We start from the raw sequence: 12,823 nt of genomic DNA on the forward strand, positions 1-12,823 counted from the left end.
GCAGAGATCAAGACCATCCCCAAGGAAAAGAAATGCAAAAAGGCAAAATGGTTGTCTGAGGAGGCCTTACAAATAGCTGTGAATAGAAGAGAAATGAAAGGCAAAGGAGAAAAGGAAAGATATACCCATTTGAATGTAGAGTTCCAAAGAATAGCAAGGAGAGATTAGAAAGCCTTCCTCAGTGATCAATGCAAAGAAATAGAGGAAAACAATAGAATGGGAAAGACTAGAGATCACTTCAAGAAAATTAGAGATAGCAAGGGAACGTTTTAAGCAAAGATGGGCTCAATAAAAGATAGAAATGGTATGGACCTAACAGAAGCAGTTCAGTTCTGTTCAGTCGCTCAGTCATGTCTGACTGTTTGCGACCTCATGAACTGCAGCATGCCAGGCCTCCCTGTCCATCACCAACACCCGGAGTTTATCCAAACTCATGTCCATTGAGTTGGTAATGCCATCCAACCATCTCATCCTCTGTCATCCCCTTCTCCTCCTGCCCTTAATCTTTCCCACCATCAGGGTCTCTTCCAATGAAATAGAAGCAGAAGATATTAAGAAGAGGAGCCAAGAATACACAGAAGACCTATACAGAAAAGATCTTTACAACTCAGATAATCACGATTGTAATCACTCACCTAGAGCCAGACATCCTGGAATGTGAAGTCAAGGGGGCCTTAGAAAGCATCACTACGAACAAAGCTAATGGAGGTGATGGAATTCCAGTTGAGCTATTTCAAATCCTGAAATGATGCTCTGAAAGTGCTGCATTCAATGTGCCATGCAAATTTGGAAAATTCAACACTGGCCACAGGACTGGAAAAGGTCAGTTTGCATTTCAATCCCAAAGAAAGGCAGTGCCAAAGAATGTTCAAACTACCACACAGTTGCACTCATCTCACACACTAGCAAAGTAATGCTCAAAATTCTCCAAGCTAGGCTTCAATAGTACATGAACCTAGAACTTCTAGATGTTAAAGCTGGATTTAGAAAAGGCAGAGGAACCAGAGATCAAGTTGCCAGTATCCGTTGGATCATATAAAAAGCAAAAGAGTTCCAGAATATCATCTACTTCGGCTTTATTTGCTATGCAAAAGCCTTTGACTGTGTGGACCACAACAAACTCTGGAAAATTGTAAAAGAGATGTGAATTCCAGACCACCTGACCTGTCTCTTGAGAAATCTGTATGCAGATCAGAAAGCAACAGTTAGAATTGGACATGGAAAAACAGACTGGTTCCAAATGGGGAAAGGAGTATGTCAAGGCTATATATTGTCACCCTGCTTATTTAACTTATATGCAGAGTACATCATGAGAAACTCTGAGCTGGATGAAGTACATGCTGGAATCAAGATTGCCAGGAGAAATATCAATAACTTCAGATATGCAGATAACACCACCCTTATGGCAGAAAGCAAAAAAGACTAAAGAGCCTCTTGATGAAAGTGAAAGAGGAGAGTGAAAAAGTTGGCTTAAAGCTCAAATTCAGAAAACTAAGATCATGGCATCTGGTCCCATCACTTCATGGCAAATAGATGGGGAAACAGAGGAAAGAGGGAGAGACTATTTTGGGGGGCTCCAAAATCACTGCAGATGGTGACTGTAGCCATGAAATTAAAGGACACTTGCTCCTTGGAAAAAAAAGTTATGACCAACCTAGACAGCTTGTTAAAAAGCAGTGACATTAGTCAACAAAGGTCCATCTAGTCAAAGCTATAGTTTTTCCAGTAGTCATGTGTGGATGTGAGAGTTGGACTATAAAGAAAGCTGAGAGCTGAAGAATTGATGCTTTTGAACTGTGGTGTTGGAGAAGACTCTTGAGAGTCCCTTGGACTGCAAGGAGATCCAACCAGTCCATCCTAAAGGAAATCAGTCCTGAATATTCACTGGAAGGACTGATGCTGAAGCTGAAATTCCAATACTTTGGCCACCTGATGCAAAGAGCTGACTCATTTGAAAAGACCCTGATGCTGGGAAAGATTGAAGGTGGGAGGAGAAGGGGATGACAGAGGATGAGATGGTTGGATGGCATCACCGACTCAATGGACATGAGTTTGGGTAAACTCCAGGGGTCGGTGACGGACAGGGAGGCCTGGCGTGCTGCAGTCCATGGGGTCACGAAGAGTCAGATAGGACTGAGTGACTGAACTGAACTGCTCTCCCCCTAGTCTCCACATCCCCTCCCTTCCCGGATTAGTAATTGCTGGAACCTGCTCTTTACAACTCAAGGAAGGTCATGTAGACTGAACGAAACCTGTTTCCTGCTAACAGGAAAAAGGGGGACATAGACTTTTGTGCCCAGAAGCTTCACAGTGTCCCACTTAGTTTCAATCCCAGTGTATACACTTGTTTTCTATTATGAAAGAAATCTACTGTTTATTATTTAAAAGTTACTTATAGCTGATATATAAGTATATAGTGGGAGGGATTGGGAGCAGGAGGAGAAGGGGACGACAGAGGATGAGATGGCTGGATGGCATCACGGACTCAATGGATGTGAGTCTGAGTGAACTCCGGGAGATGGTGATGGACAGGGAGGCCTGGCATGCTGCGATTCATGGGGTCGCAAAGAGTCGGACACGACTGAGCGACTGAACTGAACTGAACTGAATGTGTATGCATCATCTTCCATACAAATATTGCTGAATAATATACTCTTGATAAATATTAAGGTAATTTTTGTTACCGTGGTTTCTGTACATATATGAATATAGTTTGCAAGTCATGAAAATTATCTTGGAGAAGCAGTCTCTGACATCAGAAGCTGGCCTGATCATGTTAGGCAGGCCTTGGGTTTTTGCACTAGATATACATAATTTCACAGAACATCTACATCAGACAAGGCCACACTGTGACCACTATGTATCCAGGCAAAAATAAGACCACTCTGTAATCATGTCTGAGCACAGACAAATCATGAACGATAGCCAAGCCACAAAAATACCAGATATCTCCCTGTTTTGACCAATATGTGTATTGTTGCACTGTTACTAGCTATAGCTTTAGCCTTGATCTAGTCTCCCATATCTTTGGAAAAGATTTATTAAGGTTTTAATAATTTATTAAGACACTCACAGAGTTATCCCCACTTCCTGACTGCATCCTCTCCAGAGATAAGCCTTGCTTCCTTAAACCCTCCAAAATCACTTAACACAAGCCAAATTATAAGTCCTTCCCAATACTTTGTTACAAGATACTAAACAAAGCTCTGTTGGCTTAATTCTCCAGCAAGCCTTCTCTCCCTGCAAGAAGTAATAAGCCCACATTGTTTAAAAGTGAATTCCTGGTGGTCTTTGTCTGGAGGATGTTGATAGTGTGAAATATAATATTTTTCGTCATATCAATAAACAAGGATATCACAGCCGTCCATGAGTCTGGCCCTCCAAATATGAATTTCTGAGCCCAGAGGGCACCCAGAAAGAACAATGTTGGCTATCCAGCAGCCACAGTGGGATGTGGAGGGGGGTGAGAAGTCCAGGCAGCAGCCACCCACCACTCCTTATGGTGACCAAAGGACTAAGAATGTGAAAACCCAAATTGTAGGATGTGGGCCTCAGATAGCATGGAGAAGGAAATGGCAACCCACTCCAGTGTTCTTGCCTGGAGAATCCCAGGGATGGGGGAGCCTGGTGGGCTGCCGTCTATGGGGTCTCACAGTCGTACTCGAATGAAGCGACTTAGCAGCAGCAGTAGCAGCTGAGATACATATGAAAGAAATGATTTCAGCAAGCCCAGACTCTTGTATTTTTCCATACATAGAAAATGGCTAAATTTCTTTACTTGAGATATCTGTTTTTCCTTAATTAACAATAATATTTTCATTTTTAGACTACCTATCTCTTGTTGTGAGTTTCTATATAATCTAACTCCTCCCCACCACCTCCTCAGAATGGTTCTTTCAGGGTCCCCTGAGATGCTGTCTCCTGGGCTTGAAGTCCTAAAAATTCCCACCAAATAACACATAACTCTCAATTTCTAGGTTGTGACTATTTTTTAAGTCAATGATAGTCTCTCATGTCAAGATTTTTTTAACTTTTCTTTTTCATGCCTTGTTACATTGACCAAATTGTAAAATAACATAGAATAATAATGAGGACAACAAAGGGACTAATGTGTTTTACTGTGGAATTAACACTTGCTTTTCTTTTAACGTGGGTTCCTTTATCAAATAAGAATAGTTCTGTACTTTGAAAAGAAAGTTTATTTTGAAATTGACACAAAACTTTAATAATATTTGTCTATTACTCAGTTTCAGTTCAGTCACTCAGTCATGTCCAACTCTTTGTGACCCCATGAATCACAGCACGCCAGGCCTCCCTATCCATCACCAACTCCCAGAGTCTACCCAAACCCATGTCCATTGAGTTGGTGGACTCAACCATCTCATCCTCTGTCGTCCCCTTCTCCTCCTGCCCTCCATCTTTCCCAGTATCAGAGTCTTCTCAAACGAGTCAACTCTTCACATCAGGTGGCCAAAGTATTGGAGTTTTAGCTTCAACATCAGTCCTCCCAATGAACACCCAGGACTAATCTCCTTTAGGATGAACTGGTTGGATCTCCTTGCAGACCAAAGGACTCTCAAGAGTCTTCTCCAACACCACAGTTCAAAAGCATCAATTCTTCGGCACTCAGCTTTCTTTATAGTCCAAATCTCACATCCATACATGACTACTGGAAAAACCATAGCCTTGACTACATGGACCTTTGTTGACAAAGTAATGTCTCTGCTTTTTAATATGCTGTCTAGGTTGGTCATAACTTTCCTTCCAAAGAGTAAGTGTCTTTTAATTTCATGGCTGCAATCACTATCTGTGGAGATTTTGGAGCTCCCAAAAAATAAAATCAGCCACTGTTTCCACTGTTTCCCCATCTATTTGCCATGAAGTGATGGGACCAATGCCATGATCTTAGTTTTCTGAATGTTAAGCTTTAAGCCAACTTTTTCACTCTCCTCTTTCACTTTCATCAAGAGGCTTTTTAGTTCCTCTTCACTTTCTGCCATAAAGGTGGTGTCATCTGCTTATCTGAGGTTATTGATATTTCTCCCAGCAATCTTGATTCCAGCTTGTGTTTTCCTCCAACCCAGTGTTTCTCATGAGGTACTCTGCATATAAGTTATTACTAGCTTTTTATTTCTGAATTTTGTAATGGAACATTATTTTGTTAGGTTTTTCTCCCACAAATTTCTAGGATAAATCCTTTATAGTTGTGGAAGATTATTTTAATGAATTCCATCTTTAATAAATTATTTAATTTACTTTATCCATGTGACAATATTCTTTAAATACTTACAATACGAAGTTCTATCTTAAGTCATGGAGATATTGCAATTAAAAAAAATTACAGAAAGGGAGGTGGCTGTGGCTATAAAAGTGTAACACAAGAGATACTTAGAAATTTTCTGCACCTTGACTATGGTGGTGATCATGAATCTCCATGTGATAAAATTGCATGGAATGACACATACACGTGTTGAACACATGTAAAACTGATGAACTCTGAGTCAGGTTAACAGATTCTATTGATGTCAGTTTTCTGGTTGTGATATTGTACTATGATTATTCAAGATGTTGTCATTGGGGGAAAGTACATGAGATATACACAGAATTCTTCTACATTATTTCTTTTTTTTTAAATTTTATTTTTACTTTATTTTACTTTACAATACTATATTGGTTTTGCCATACATTGACATGAATCCACCACGGGTGTATACAAGCTCCCAATCCTGAATCCCCCTCCCACCTCCCACCCCATATCATCTCTCTGGATCATCCCCATGCACCAGCCCCAAGCATCCTGTATCCTGTATCAAACATAGATTGGCACTTCGTTTCTTACATGATAGTATATATGTTTCAATGCCATTTTCCCAAATCATCCCACCCTCTCCCTCTCCCTCTGAGTCCAAAAGTCCGTTCTATACATTGTGTCTCTTTTGCTGTCTCGCATACAGGGTCATCATTACCATCTTTCTAAATTCCATATATATGTGTCAGTACACTGTATTGGTGTTTTTCTTTCTAGCTTACTTCACTCTGTACAATCAGCTCCAGTTTCATCCATCTCATTAGAACTGATTCAAATGTATTCTTTTTAATGGCTGAGTAATACTCCATTGTGTATATGTGCCACAGCTTTCTTATCCATTCATCTGCTAATGGACATCTAGGTTGTTTCCATGTCCTGGCTATTATAAACAGTGCTGCGATGAACACTGGGGTACATGTGTCTCTTTCAATTCTGGTTTCCTTGGTGTGTATGCCCAGCAGTGGGATTGCTGGGTCATAAGGCAGCTCTATTTGCAATTTTTAAAGGAATCTCCACACTGTTTTCCATAGCGGCTGTACTAGCTTGCATTCCCACCAACAGTGTAAGAGGGTTCCCTTTTCTCCACATCCTCTCCAGCATTTATTGCTTGTAGACTTTTGGATCACAGCCATTCTGACTGGTGTGAAATGGTACCTCATTGTGGTCTTGATTTGCATTTCTCTGATAATGAGTAATGTTGAGCATCTTTTCATGTCTTTGTTAGCCATCCGTATGTCTTCTTTGGAGAACTGCCTATTTCGTTCTTTGGCCCATTTTTTGATTGGGTCATTTATTTTTCTGGAGTTGAGCTGCATAAGTTGCTTGTATATTTTTGAGATTAGTTGTTTGTCAGTTGCTTCATTTGCTATTATTTTCTCCCATTCAGAAGGATGTCTTTTCACCTTACTTATAGTTTCCTTTGTTGTGCAGAAGCTTTTAATTTTAATTAGACCTCATTTGTTTATTTTTGCTTTTATTTCCAGAATTCTGGGAGGTGGATCATAGAGGATCCTGCTGTGATTTATGTCGGAGAGTGTTTTGCCTATGTTCTCCTCTAGAAGTTTTATAGTTTCTGGTCTTACATTTAGATCTTTAATCCATTTTGAGTTTATTTTTGTGTGTGGTGTTAGAGAGTGATCTAGTTTCATTCTTTTACAAGTGGTTGACCAGTTTTCCCAGCACCACTTGTTAAAGAGATTGTCTTTATTCCATTGTATATTCTTGCCTCCTTTGTCGAAGATAAGGTGTCCATAGGTGTGAGGATTTATCTCTGGGCTTTCTATTTTGTTCTAATAATGTATATTTCTGTCTTTGTGCCAGTACCATACTGTCTTGATGACTGTGGCTTTGTAGTAGAGCCTGAAGTCAGGCAAGTTGATTCCTCCAGTTCCATTCTTCTTTCTCAAGATAGCTTTGGCTATTTGAGGTTTTTTGTATTTCCATACAAATCTTGAAATTATTTGTTCTAGTTCTGTGAAAAATACCGCTGGTAGCTTGATAGGGATTGCATTGAATCTTACATTATTTCTTGCAACAGAATGTGACTTTATTATTTTAAATGAAAAGGTTTAAAAATTATGTAATCTCTGATATGTAGAATACAATCTAATAATATTAACAGAAATAGATTATAAAGAAATAAACACACACAAAAAGCTATATAGGAATTACTATGATGTAGTTAGAGAAAAGTATTGGCACCCATAGGTACATATGATATTGCAATCTAATCTGTACTCAAGGGTCAAGAAAGACCCCCTTGAAGATGTAACACTCAAATCCTGTTATGAAGCTCCAATACTTTGGCCACCTGATGCAAAGTACCAACTTATTAGAAAAGACCCTATTGAAGACAAAAGGATAAGAGGGCAGCAGAGGATGAGATAGATAGCATCAGTGACTCAGTGGACATGAATTTGAGCAAACCCTGACAGAGAGTGGAGGACAAAGGAGCCTGGTGTGCTGCAGTCCATGGAGCTGCAAGGAATCAGACACGACTTAGTGACGGAACAACAACGATAAAAAGAATGAGAACAAATGTAGATTTTCACCTTTGAGGGAATGGGGTCTCAGCAGAGAATAGTGGTCATAAGGAAGACTGACAGAGGTAATGCTGAAGATTAGTTTGGGACAGGTCATTTATACTTGTGGATTATAGTAATTTTATCATGTTAGTAACACGAAGCCATAAAAATGCTTTAAGCAAGGCAGTAATAATTTCAAATTTACATTTTTACCCATTATTTTGACTTTTAGGCAGAGCAGAGCTTGGTTGGAAAGGATCTTCACAAATAAGCAGAAAAAAAGAAGGTTGTGGAAATCCAGGTTAGTGATGGGGTTTTTGGAATTGAGGGAGGAGAGGACTCTGTGAAGCTGGTGATATGTAAATGGATTCAAGAGATCAAGAGATAACTGGACAGATTTAGTAATGATTTGAATGTGAGATATTGACATCATAGATTATACCCAGATTTTGACATGTATGATTGGGTGATGGAGAAGCAATGTTCCCAGGCAGGTTGAGTGAGAGGAAATGAAGATCTGAAGTGGGGTAGGGGATAGTTTGGTTCAATTTTACATCTAAAATAAGATGCCACCAAGACTTCCAAATGGAGCTTTCAAGAAGGCAAGTAGATCTTTCCATCTGGAACACAGAAAAAGAAGTACATACCAGGGATAAAAGCTTTTTAAGTCTTTGGCATATAGTTAGTATTTAAAGTTAAGATTGATAGTTATGAGCATTGAGAGAGTGAAAAGAGAAAGGAAAAAGTGGCCCAGAGGAAATTCCTGATGAATCTGAACATTGAAAAATCAAGGAGGCTTATTTGATCAAGTGCAGTAGAAAAGCTTTTGTATATATATGGGCTTCCCAGGTGGCCCAGTGGTAAAGAATCCACCTGCCAATGCAGATGACACAGAGACACAGGTTCAATCCCTGGGTTGGCAAAATCCCCTGGAGTAGGAAATGTCAACCAACTCCAGTATTCTTACTGGGAAAATTCCATGGACAGAGGAGCCTGGCGGGCTGCAGTCTATGGAGTGGCAAGGAATCAGAAATGACTGATCAACTAACACAGTAGTATTACTGCTAAAAGTCTAGAAAGCTAATTAGTGATCTTTTAAAAACTAAATTGAATGAAGCTTGAAACTTCTAATTCAATTCTTAGAATATAAACAAATACGATGTTATTTTTTAAAAAAGGAAATTCACACGTGATACAGTGTTAGTAACTAAAGTACAGAATTTGTTCAAATTTCACAAAACTTTGTGCTAGTGTCCATTATTTGTCTTCTTATCTTATTCAAGATTCTACATTGTATTTAGTTATACTAAGCAGCTTCAGCTGATGCAACAAATTCTGATAAATTCTCTTTTCATTTTTATTCTGGTACAAATACTTTAAAATTTTCCTTTTAGAAAGGAAAATTATGGCTTCTTGGATATACCCATCACTTAAAAGTGGACTTAGTTTCCAAATACATGGGATTTTAAAAGTATCTTTATTAATTTCTTGTGTCGATATTAATTTCTCATTTAAGTGTTTTCTTCTCTGCAATTACCCTCTGTGTGTTTTCAGTCTTCTAATTTTATTGAGGCTTTCAATGGCTAAGTCAAAGATCTCTCTTGGTAAATGCACTCGAAAGTATGTGAGTTATTTTCAAATATCTTTTGATATTTATTTCTAACATAATTCCACAATGATAAGAGAATAGACTCTGCATGATTTCAATATCTTTAGACCATGAAATTTTTGCACCTAGTTTTATGTCTCTGGATATGTTCCAATGTCTCCTGGTTTATAATCTATGGGAACTTGAATAGAATTTGTATCCTGCTCCTGTGTGAAAATTGTATATATCTTAGTTATGTTGAATTGGTTCATAGTGCTTTTCAGATCTACTATATCCTACTTTTCTGTCCATATTAATTTTTGAGATTTTTAAATTGAAACTCCAACTGTCTTAATTTATTCACTTAAAAAATGGTAACATATAGTAGAACTATGTGTAACTTTGTTCTGTATTTTCCAACTCTCTTATAAATGTGTTACCATACTTTCATAATTTAAAAACAAAAATTTAAAGAAAAAAAAATGTCAGGAGGCTTAGAAGATACAGTCAGAGAGATGGTGAAAATCCAAGAGTAATGTGGGGGAAGCAGAGGGAAGAGAGTATTTCCAGAAAGAAATGGTAAAACCTGTTTTAAATGCTCTGCTGAGAAATCAAGTCCAATGAGGCATGGAAACTGGCCATTGGATTTAGCAACATGAGGATCATTTGTAACTGGAGTGGAGGAGGGGAGAAGGAACACCAAGGGAAGACCCTTGCAAATTTCCCTAGAGAAAATAAAGTGGCTGAAACCTCATGACAATGATTTTTTCCTACAAAAGTATAGATACTGGGAAGGACTTGAGGAAGAAGAAGGTCTAAGTTGTTGCAAGAGAATGACAGTGAGTAGAAAAACATTTCAAGTTCTGGGATAAATTTTTTTTAAGTTTAGGTGGAAATTATCCAAATTTTCCATTGAATAAAAAGACTCAATATTGCAAAGATGTTAAACCTCTTCATCTCTATCATTATTTTTGATCTAAACTTGAAAGTGAAAGTCACTCAGTTGTGTCCAACTCTTTGTGACCCCATGGACTGTGGGAATTCTCCAGGCCAGGATATGGGGGTGGGTTGCCTTTCCCTTTTCCAGGGACTCTTCCCAACCCAGGGATCAAACCCAGGTCTCCCACACTGCAGGCGGATTCTTTACCAGCTGAGCCACAAGGTGGGTGGTGGACGGCGGGGGGTAGAGGTGGAGGGTGGGATCTAAACTTAATTATTACTAAAATTACAATTATATTACACATTTGCAGAGGGCTTACTGTGTGTCCAGCACTGGCTTAAATGTTCATCAAACTCTAATCAAAATTACAAGTTCAGGGAAACTTGCAAAATGACTACAGTTTATCTGGAAAATAAACACACAAGAATAGCAAAGAAAATTCTGGGAAAGAAAGTAAAGAGTACAGATTAACCAACTGTAATTGTGGTTTGTAACAATGGAGAGCTCCATGGAAAGAATTGAGAAATAAACACAAGTTTATGCAGAGTGACTTCGATAAAGCTGGGATTTCCAATCAATGGAAAAATAGATTTACAATAAGAAGTTTGGGACACCTAGATAGCCATTTGGAAAATGATAAGGCTAGATTTCTACATAATTCCTTAACCCCAAATTACATGGATCAAAGGTGTGAATGGAAAAAAAAATCAGCTATAAAAGAACTAAACATAACCTTTTAAAATATAGGACAGTATTCATCATTGACTTGGCCAAAACACACACTCATGCACACACACACGATGCCAGAAGTCAAATGTTAACTGGAGGAAACATTGTCAATTTCTAAGACAAAACATTGAGCTTTCATAGATCAACTGAAAATATGACAAGCCCATTATAATAAGAAGGACAAGAGGCAGACAGTTCAGGGTAAAAAAATACACACAGTTAATCAACCATGTGAAAAGATGCCAAAGTTTTGCCACAAATTTAAAACAGAAAAATTTAAACAACAAACTGATAGGACTTTTTACTTATCACATGAATTCAGTTAACATTATTTTTGAGCACTTTCTAGATGCCAGGTGTTTTTAGTATTTTTAAGTATATTTCACATACTTTTTGTGAGCATATTTTCCATAATCTGCCAATTTTTCCTAATATGATCAGTAGTTTGAATGGAAACATGCTTCTGAAGAGCTTGATAATACGTGAAAGGTGATTTTTTTTACATAAGTCAGACTTTTAGCAATCTTGTTTATATGCTTAATTTGATTAACACACTCTTTTTTGCAGAATGCACAGTCTTCAAAAGCAATCTATTTTTTTTAATGCTCACAAAATTGCTTCCCTCCCACATGATTATATTTTATAGAATTGACAATATTTCTGAGCATTCAAACATAACGTTGGAATTCTGAAAGCAAACCAAACTTGAATCATAACCACTGACTCATCTATCACAGAAGGTAAGAGGAGCAGTTGATGTAGCTAGCATTCTTTCATCTCTTCATTTTTTCATTCAACAAACATTTCTTGTATCTCTACTCTGTGCAGCCACAGAAATAGGTGCACGGGATACCATAATGGACAAGAGAGAAATCTTACCCTCAGATTTTACCATCTAACTAGGGTTACATAAAAGTTAACCTGCAATGATAATACTCTGTTGTAAGAACTTGCATTTAAGTACCTGAAATCTCCCCTCACTTCCATTCCTTCAATCCAGGAACAGTGTTGTGTTACTGAGGGTGATAAGTTACTTTTGTGACTATACTAGATATACTCATTTGGGGATGCTTGAGGCACCATATTTAAAGTATCTTTTTAAATAATGTGTGACACCTAAATGTAGTTAAATCACAAACTTCCTCTAAATTAATAAAACTAAGCTTTTTTGGCAACATGGAAGAGCTATTCCAGATCTAAATGAATCATTAGAAATGAGTAAATCATAGACATAACAAATGCTTGGGGTTGCCATTTCCTTCTCCAATGCATGAAAGTGAAAAGTGAAAGTGAAGTCCCTCAGTCCTGTCAGACCCTCAGCGACCTGGACTGTAGCCTTCCAGGCTCCTCCACCCATGGGATTTTCCAGGCAAGAGTACTGGAGTGGGGTGCCATTGCCTTCTCTGATAATTAAGATAAAATGTATGTTTAAAAGATGTATTGTAAATCTCAGAATAACCCCCAAGTATGTCCATTTGTCTTTGTCAAAAATTACTGGAAAGAACCAAAAGAAATAATCAACTGTAATTCCAAATAGTCTATGCTTAAAAAAAAACCCACTAAGCTAATATATACTTTCTTGGGTAGTGAGGACGGGAACCTCATAGTATAAACTAGAGAATTAAATTAGTTTCACAAGATATTTTACAGAATTCCTGAATTATATTAGATTGAATCATTTGAAATTGCCAATATTTAATTTTTTTACCTAAAAAATTGACAATTTCATGTGG

General features: G+C 38.0%; 1 long non-coding RNA gene across 2 annotated transcripts in view; it reads left to right on the forward strand.

Moving 5' to 3' along the window:
* The window catches only part of LOC138444792 (uncharacterized), a 260,276-nt gene that overhangs the window by 115,347 nt on the left and 132,106 nt on the right, over positions 1-12,823 (forward strand). For both annotated transcript variants that reach the window (XR_011258590.1, XR_011258589.1), the window contains exon 2: positions 8,066-8,134. This is a non-coding gene — a long non-coding RNA (uncharacterized lncRNA). The remainder of the gene's footprint in view (positions 1-8,065; positions 8,135-12,823) is intronic.

The sequence above is a fragment of the Ovis canadensis genome, chromosome 8 (assembly GCF_042477335.2).
Source record: "Ovis canadensis isolate MfBH-ARS-UI-01 breed Bighorn chromosome 8, ARS-UI_OviCan_v2, whole genome shotgun sequence".
NCBI lineage: Eukaryota > Metazoa > Chordata > Mammalia > Artiodactyla > Bovidae > Ovis > Ovis canadensis.